The following is a 9,444-nucleotide window of genomic DNA, read 5'->3' as shown; positions in this document are numbered from 1 at the left end:
ATCCAATCACTGGCTGGGAAGTTGTTGTTAACTCCCCCCTGACCCTGTCCTGGTTCCCCCTTGCCGTAGCATTTGTGTTGTACCTCATCAATCTCAAGCTGTGAGAGCAGTTGCCGTCTGTGGATGTTGGAACGTTGAGGTACTCGTTGTTTGGCAGTGAGTGTTGATTGTGGGTTTCGAAGATTTCATATTTCCCACATTCTCTGCATGTAACCCCTCTGACTAGGGTTACTTGAGTAGTAACATTCCAACAGAGCAATGTTCTCCCCTCTCGTCCATTTCCGTCTTGTTCCAATAGCCCGCTTCTCACCAGGGTGCTCTGGTTCCCCAGCACCTGACGCAGACCTTGTTTAACCGGGCGACATCTGAGCTGGTATGTCTCGTGTTCCTTTGTCTCTCATCATATGAGGTAGGCAGTAGCGCAGAGGGTCTTGCCTAAGGACCCACACTAGGTGTTGGTAATTGCCCCGGCGGTCAACATATTAGACTACATCTAACTACAGTTCTAACCTTAATATGTTTTAACCTTCTAATCAAATTGTGATGTTTAGCTAGTAAGTCTTAATTTGGTTATTACTGGGATTTTGTTGTACATGTAAACAGCCTCTGCATCTGCAGCACTACACAACACAGTGTCATTGTGAGTCTCCTTTGGGTTGGAACAAAATAACATCCTCTATATGTTGTGTACCAACGTAGTTAAACTTCCATGCCAATAGCATTTTGCCACAAAGGGTATAAGATGTTTTATCATGTTTCTCTTCTTTGCTTTGGGCCTTTTATTATTTCAACTTAATTCCAAAAGGACACATCATGTTTGAAAGTCCATCCTTCCTTCCTTGAGTGGATGTGTCCTATTCATACCAATCTGAGGGCCTAGAGGGTACATTTATGTTCCCATGTAGTAACAGTACATACAAGTAGTGTTTCTTTTAATGGTCATCTGCCACAGAAAAGAGTTAAAATCTGACATCAGTTCTGAGCAAAATGTCTGCAACAGTCATTTCTATGAATTATAATTCATTTATATGATAAATTGACTTTTCTAAACTTTTCTGAAATGTCTTATCTGCTACATAAACATAGTGTGGCAGCATGTACAGTGTGTTTGTTTGGAAAGTGGGTTTCAACACTCATCACATTTGTCCTCCACTTCCTCTTCATTATCATCATCACTGGACATTTCCTTTTGTTTCTTTCTACCTCTTTTTTCTTACTTACTGTTTTGATAACAAAGAAAATAAGATTGTTTTCCGTTAATGGAGACTAATGACGAGATATTAGAGCTACTGAGAAATTGTATTATAAGCTCGCTTCTCTCTCTCCTTCCACTGTAATTATCAAACCTGGTAAGTGAGACTTTCTGGAAGTGTATCAGTGCTTGCATCCAACTCTATTAGATAGTGGGGCTAATAATGTGATGAGGCAGATGATGCCATCCTCAGCTAAACTCTCTTTACACAAGGTTAAAAATTTAGATTTGATGCATTTCTTGGACAGCAGTGCCCCATGTAGACTTGGATTTAAAGCCTTAATAATATTATTCTGTTTTTACAGCAATTTCAAACATTCTAATAATGCACATTCTTGAAAAAAAAACAGCTGAAGTTAGTAAAAAGCTTTGACTGCTAACTTATTGCCTTCAGAAAAACATGGTAAACATTTTTCTATTTAATAACAGAAAGATTGCCTAAATAAAGGAAAAAACTCAATATGAATGCACAAAGAAAGATGTCTGCAGTTTGCATGATGCAAAATATATGCAGATTATATGCATACCAGACAGAAATGACTGCCCTTGGTCTAACAAGCTGTGTTATAAATGATCCCATTGCTCTGCAAAAAGCACCACCACTCAGAAAAATACTGCCGCTGTCAAATATGCTTTTAATATATTCATCATGGGCAGCCAACAATTGTGTGCAGCCTCTTCAGTTAGTGCTTGGTGGCCACCATTTTTCAGTTTTAATGAGGAGCTTGTGACAACATCGGGCAATTGCATCCTCTGGGTTAACATTTGTCCTCATTTTTAATGCTTTAAAAAAGTGCTTTATTTGACATACAGGGTGATAAATGATGTGTCAGTTTTCCATCGATAGCCTCATAGATGGAAAATATTGCTGCTGTCATGTCATGTCATTTGATATATCACTGTTGTCAGATGAAAAGCAGATACCTGCACAGACACAGTAACAGTGTGGTTCCAGGCATCAAAGTGGTGAATCAGTTGAGTAGTCTTAAATACTTCATCAATAACCAACAGTTGATAATGCATAAATATGTGATGCAGTGTCAGCTCTGACCAATTTAGTGCCCTAGGAAAGATATTAGCTGGCACCCTCTTGCATCACAGTCTATTTCACAAATTCATACACTGATACCAAAGCTGCATGCATGTATTCAAGATTTTATTGAAGCAGAAAATAACACAATAAATAAAACTGAAGAAGCAAGTGGCACAACATGAAGCACAGTATAGATAAGGCATTGAACAAACATAAAGAATGTTCTAGTTACATACAAAATAAAAACAGTGACCATGAAAACAAGGTAATGTGAATTAAAAATACCAAATAAATAAGGTTTCACACAAAATAATCGATATTGAAATTGGTGCAGACATAACAAATAGTAACTATTACACACAGTACAATAAATTGTGACACAATTAACCAAAGACTAACAGCTACCCTAGTACTTATAAAGATGATGGAAAACCGATACCTTTTCACTAACATGGAAGAAGGGAAAATACAGCCAACATGTTAAAGTAACACCTGAACAGGTCTTATGTAAACTACAAAAATCCCTGATGAATTTAAGTTGGAAGTAACATTAACTTACGTTGATTCTAGCGATTTATTGATTATAAAAAATGCTACTGTCATCCAAAGTAAGCTAGCAAGTTTACACTGTTCAAACAACAGTAACTGTGATCCATAAACTATCTTATTTTCTTCATCACATTAGTATCACTGTACCTCTGTCTTTATTCACCTTTGTGTTCACGCTGCACTACGCAAACAAATCTGACCTTTAAAATAAAGTATTCAACTCTCCACCAGAGATGGCGCTGCACTAACAGTTACTGAAGCAGAAGACGAGACACACAACAAAGAAAACTTGTTCATCGAATAGTTAATGCAGGACAACTTCAGTTTCTAGTACATAACAGCTAAACATGGAGCTCCATGAGATCCTAGCATCATTGAGTTGATCATATTTCTCTCAAAACGTTTCCCAAATTCTTCCATGTCTGATAGTGAGCCATTTCTCGCATCCAGAGCCGCCTGTTGTCCACATGTGCTTATGTTTTGATTGTGTTTATCCATGATGGTGTGTGCTGAAGCCACAATGGACTTCATTTTGTAGTCCGCTTCTTGTATTTAGTCCACTTGAATCGGACCTTTGACCCTCATTTATAGGTGGACCAAGTTACTTCTTTGATCCAAATCAGTCATTCACAAAACCCCAAACAAAGTGGACTTTCCAAGCAAATGGACTAAGATTCAAATCAAAATGTCTGGTGTGAATGAGCCCTTAAAAATAAGTCAAATAGACCAAATGCAGGAACCGGATTACAACTTATGTGATGGAAACTGAAGTTGTCCTACATTAATAGATGAGCGAGTTTTCTTGTCTATTGTTTGTCTCATCTTCTCCTTCAGTTATTCTTGATGCAGCGCCACCTCAGGCGTTGTGTCATGAGTCTCTGGACTCCATCGTCTGCCTCTCTGTTTTCTTCCCTTTTTAATGTTTATTCCAACTGCTTTTTCTCCTGAGGCTGTAGCTCAGGTTGGAAGAGCAGTTGTCTTCCAACTGGAAGGTCAACGGATTGATTCCACTCTTTCCCTGACTGCATGCTTAAGTGTCCTTGGGCAAGACACTGAACCCCACATTGCCTCCTGATGTGTCTTTTGGGGTATAGGTGAATGTGACATGCAGTGTAAAGTGCATTGAGTGGTCAAGCTGACTGGAAAAGCGCTATATAATTACAAGTCCACCATGTTTTGTGTTTGTGTGTGGGCATGGCTGCCCCTCTGCTCAGAGAGGTTCCTGAGTCACAGCTGCTATTCATCAACTTATCACACCTGCAGTCAACTACCACAGTCCTTCCTTCATTCGATGCCAAATGAACTCACAACACTTGGTATATCTAGTTTAATATATTTTGGGAATTTTGTCGTTTGTGCTGTCAACCTATTATTCCCACAGAAAACCCTGCTAAAGTCTAGAAATATGTTTTGGATCCCAAACACTGTTGGACTTACCTCACCTCCCTGTCCTGAGCCATGGCTGCATCACAGCACTATAAAAATCAACCCAAGGAGCCGAAAGATCTTTTGTCTGCCCACTCACTGTTCCTACCATTCAACTAGTTTCACCGGACTGGTCCTTCTAGTACATAGAAATTTTTGTCTTACAGTTCTAGATTCCTGTCTGCTCTTCGAGTCATCAGTCTTGCTCTCGTAACACATTATGAATGAAAAACCCAGAAGAATATTGTAAATAAATAAGTAATAGTTGCTTATTTAGTGTCAAAACCCGTACACATGAAAATGGAACGCATGCTCCGTAAACATGATACAAGTGAGTAAAGAAGTACCTGCAAGAGAAAAGACATCACAAGAAGCATTAGTGCACTGTGAGCGAACAAAACAGCATTACTGAGCAGGAAGCATCCTCTGCAACCCACTGTGTGCACATATGTGACCCAACAAACTCACAGCAGTAACAAGATTGCGCCTGACTGTCCACTACACACCTTCCTGCAGAAATTTTGAGACTATAGAGGCGGGGACTGGGGCTGGACTGTATTTATTTATATATGACCATTTTAAAATGCATAATTTACGTATGTTGATGACAGTTTAAGGAAAATATTTCTCTCTTTTCTCCAAATCTTTTTTCTGGACAAACAAAAACGAAAGGTGAAAGTGTATCAGAGAGAGAGAGGCAAGTTAGAAACTGACATAGCACAGGAAGCAATATGTCAGCAACAGTCCCCTGATTCAGAATCTGGAAACGTCTGCAGATGAACAAGTAAGGTGTGAGCACCTCAGTCGCTGCTGCATGCTTGTTGGACCACATTTGTGCACACAGTAGGTTGTCAGTGCCTCACAAGCACACATCCAAATGCTGTTTTGTTTGCTTGATGTGCAGAAATATCCCCTTGTGATGAGTTTTTCTCTTACATGTAATATTCTACTTGCCCATATCATGTTTACATGCTGCATGTGCTGCATTTTAATATGCACGGTCGCTTTTTACATGTGTGGGTTTTGAAATTAAATAAATGCCATAGATTCAAGCAACAGAATCTCCAACAGAGAAAACATCGTTTATAAATCAATCACACATTTTAAACACAAAGATGTCTTTTGTACAGAATACCAGATGCATTTTTTCTCTACAAAGGCAACGTGATGAGTAATACCAATCCAGCTAAAGTGAGGGTTTTACTATTATAGGAGGCTCACTCTTCTGACATAAAGCAACTGATGTTGAAAGTGAACTACCATATATAGCCTAAAAAGACATCTTTATGTTTAAAAATCTGTAAGTGATTCATAAATAACGTTATCTCTGTTGGAGATTGTGCAGCTGGTTGATATTCAGTGATAAATGCATGTTTTAGCAGAGTAACTGCTCCATACTGCTGGTCTCCATTAGTTTTCATTGTGCCATCGCTCTGCCCAGTAAGACACAATGTCTCCTCCCTGCTGTGATTTACTCCACCTGCAATAAAACTCTGACATAGTGTATCATTTAGTCTGGATACCAGCCGTTTGTTAGAGCTGACAATCTCTCTGTTTTTTTTTTTATTCATCTGAAGCTTTGTGACTGTCTAAAATGATATTGGTCCCCTGACTGCCATCATTTGGAGTCTATTTTTGTGCTCACCTCTGTGTGTCTGACATTCCTGGAGCACAAAAGCCAGTTAATGTCTGTGTGTCCTGCTGCTGTTTCTCTTAGGTATGTCAGTGACCCCATAAAAGTCCTTGATACACAAACACACTGAAATATCATTAACCTGCTGCTGGAGAGTAATCCAACAGCTGCTTACTTGGAGATGCATGGCATTAAAAGGCTTCGCCTTGAATGTCCTTTATAAAAAATTTACTTTGAGCTTTCAGGAGTGAAAACAGCATTTCATGTTGATCTCTAAAGGAAGTATATGAACAAAAGCAGAACAGAAATGCACAAACTGATTCTCTGATTCTTTCTTTGGTGGCATATTTAGTTTTCATGGGAAAATTAATAGTGATATTTTGTTGCAATTAGCACATTAATGATACATCAGATGTAGGAGTCTCTTAAAAATCATTGTGGTTACAAACCCAGCATTTAAGATAAATGCAAGTTCAATCCCAAGCTCTGCTTTGGACTTTGTCAGTAACTGAGAGAAACAGTTCTTTGGATGCTAAATTCTCCCTGTGGTAGCAGATTGTTTCCAAGGCTTTTGTGCTGTTTTACAGGAAACAGCACAGTGTACATCGGTATAGAGCTCAGTAAGGGCATGGTGCTACAGGTACATACAAGCACTGCATGGTACATTCTTACATTATTTTCAAATAGCTTTTATGTCCCATTATGAAATATGAAGTTATGTTTAAAAAAGCAGCAAAAAGATAAATGTGAATCACAATCACAGTTTTAAGTGAATGGACTCAGCTGTGTAGTGTTGTCAAAGGGTGGAAGTTTTAGGCTATGTTCCTAGTGGTTGTCATTCAGCAGAAAAAGAAGTTATCCAAACAGGAAACAAACCTTGTGGAAGAAAATACAATACCAACTAATGTGAATGTGCACAATAAGAAAAAGAGGGAGAGCTTTGGGTATTATCTTCTGTAAAACAAGCAAAAGCCATTTCAAGTGAGCATATGAACTTTTTTTAAAACATTAACATTAAAGGTTTCTCAAATCACAAATCACAAATCACAAATCACAAATCTCAAATTGCATTCAAATGAACACAATTGACTTACTTTACTTCCAGGTAGCATTTTGGTTGCATTTTTCATACCTTTTATCAATATAAATAGGTATAAATAAATAAGTAGTAAAAGTAAATATAAAGAGTATTCCTCACTACAAGAAATAAACTGAAGAGATACAAGAGAATTTTGAAAGAGGTCTTCAGGTGTTCTTTTAAACCACTATGGTTTTTTGCTTTGTTTTTTTTTTTTTTTTGTTTGTTTGTTTTTTTTGTTTGTTTGTTTGTTTTGTTTTGTTGTTTTTTTTTTCATGTCAGTAAAAACTGATCATGGTAATTCTTCAAATATGGAAACAAGTGTTTTTTCATGTGATTAAACATTTTATATCATTTAATTTAATTGTATTAATTTATTTTTTCATCAATTCATTTATGCAGAATGTAAAAACCACCTCAATGCAAGCAAGCTTCTTGGAGAAAATTGTAGAGAATTATTAAAATTTGCACTTTAAACCAACCTTTCCTCATTCACAGCTTCAGATTGTGCAAAAGAATATGATATAAATTTTCTGATGATGTCTTGATTTCAGGAACAGTCATATTTCTCATGGCAATAAAATATCTGGGTCAGCTGATCAAGGTAGCAATTCATTTTCATTACTAACTATGCACAAGATAAACAGATTTTTTCCAATATTCATGCATCCAGATGTTCTTGCATTGCTTAGTCCAAGAGAGGGATGTCCACTTTAGACAAAAAGATCCCGTTGTAAAACTATATCCCACTGGTGACAGCCTTTAAATATTGGGCAGGGCAGTTTATTTGTATAGCACATTTCATATACAGAACAATTCAAAGTGCTTTACATAAAACAAAAATGGCGAATGGTAAATGGCAGCAACACATAGCAAGAATCACAATAAAATCATAAATTGCATTAAAATGATTAAAAGAAGATAAATTAAAAAGTTACCGTGCAGATTTCATGTTTAGGCGCATGAGAAAAGAAATATTTTTAACCTGGATTTAAAAATGTCAACATTTGTTGAAAGTTTAATCTCCACTGGCAGTTTGTTCCACTTGTTTGCAGCATAACAGCTAAATGCTGCTTCTTCATGTTTATGAATTTTTAATGCTCTTTTTAGGAAGTCCTCCTAAAAGACCATTACAGTTATCCAGCCTACTGGAGATGAATGCATGGATGAGTTTCTCTTGGTCTTTCTGGGAGACTAAACTTTTAATTCTGTTGATGTTTCTGAGCTGGTAAAAAGCTTCTTAGTGACAGCTTTGATGTGGCTGCTGAAAGTCAGGTCTGAGTCTATCAACACTCCAAGGTTACGAACTTGGTCAGTGATTTTAAAAGCCCGAGTCTCCAGGTGTTTGCCAATGCTGACCCTCTTCTCTTTGCTACCAAACAGAATAATCTCAGTTTTGTCTTCATTTAATTGTAGAAAATTCTCTCTCATCCAGGTTTGTTTGCTCCAGACACTGACACAATAAGTCTATTGGACTGCAGTCATCTGGTGACAGAGACACATAAAGTTATATATCATCTGCATGACTTTGATAATTAATGCTATAGTTCTTTAATATTTGACCCAAAGGGAGCATATACAAGTTGAACAGAAGAGGTCCAAGGACTGACCCCTGGGGGACTCCACAAGTCATGGCCACTCGCTCGGATTCATAGCTGCCGATGGTAACAAAATAACTCCGGCCTTCTAAATAGGACCTGAACCATAGCAAACAGAGTGTGAGAATTGTTGACATTCCTGTTAATCATTTCAGATAAATGCAGCTCTCTGGCCTTGCACAGCTCATTGTTATAGTTACGCAGGCTTTGTTTGTACAACTCATAGTGAATTTGAAGTTTATTCTTCCGCCATTTCCGCTCAGTTTTTCTGCATTGTTTTTTAGGCTCGTGACCACAGTGGTGTTTCTTCATGGTGTTTTCTATTTGCTCAAGGTGCTCTTGATTCTTATCGGTGCAACAGCATCCATTGCATTCAAGACTTTCAGATTGAAATACTTTCACATACTTTTTACAATATCCCTATTTTTAAGCTCCCATGTATTCCCTTTTTTTCTAATTTTTCCTGATACTTGAACCATTTTCTTTCCTTACTTTCTTGTCATCCCTGGCTTTTTTTCCATCCATCCATCCATTTTCTGCCGCTTATCCGGAATCGGGTCGCGGAGGTAACTGCCTAAGCAGGGAAACTCAGACTTCCATCTCCCCCGCCACATTCACCAGCTCATCCGGAGGTATCCCGAGGCGTTCCCAGGCCAGCCGAGAGATGTAGTCTGTTCAGCGTGTCCTGGGTCTTCACCGGGGCCTCTTTCCAGTGGGACGTGCCCGGGACACCTCACCAGGGAGGCATCCAGGAGGCATCCTAACCAGATACCTGAGCCACCTCATCTGGCTCCTTTCGATGTGGAGGAGCAGCGGCTCTACTCTGAGCTCCTCCCGGATCACCGAGCTTCTCACCCTATCTCTAAGGGAGAGCCC

Source organism: Melanotaenia boesemani, chromosome 3 (assembly GCF_017639745.1).
Source record: "Melanotaenia boesemani isolate fMelBoe1 chromosome 3, fMelBoe1.pri, whole genome shotgun sequence".
Taxonomy (NCBI): Eukaryota; Metazoa; Chordata; class Actinopteri; order Atheriniformes; family Melanotaeniidae; genus Melanotaenia; species Melanotaenia boesemani.
Note: the sequence above shows the minus strand (reverse complement) of the source record.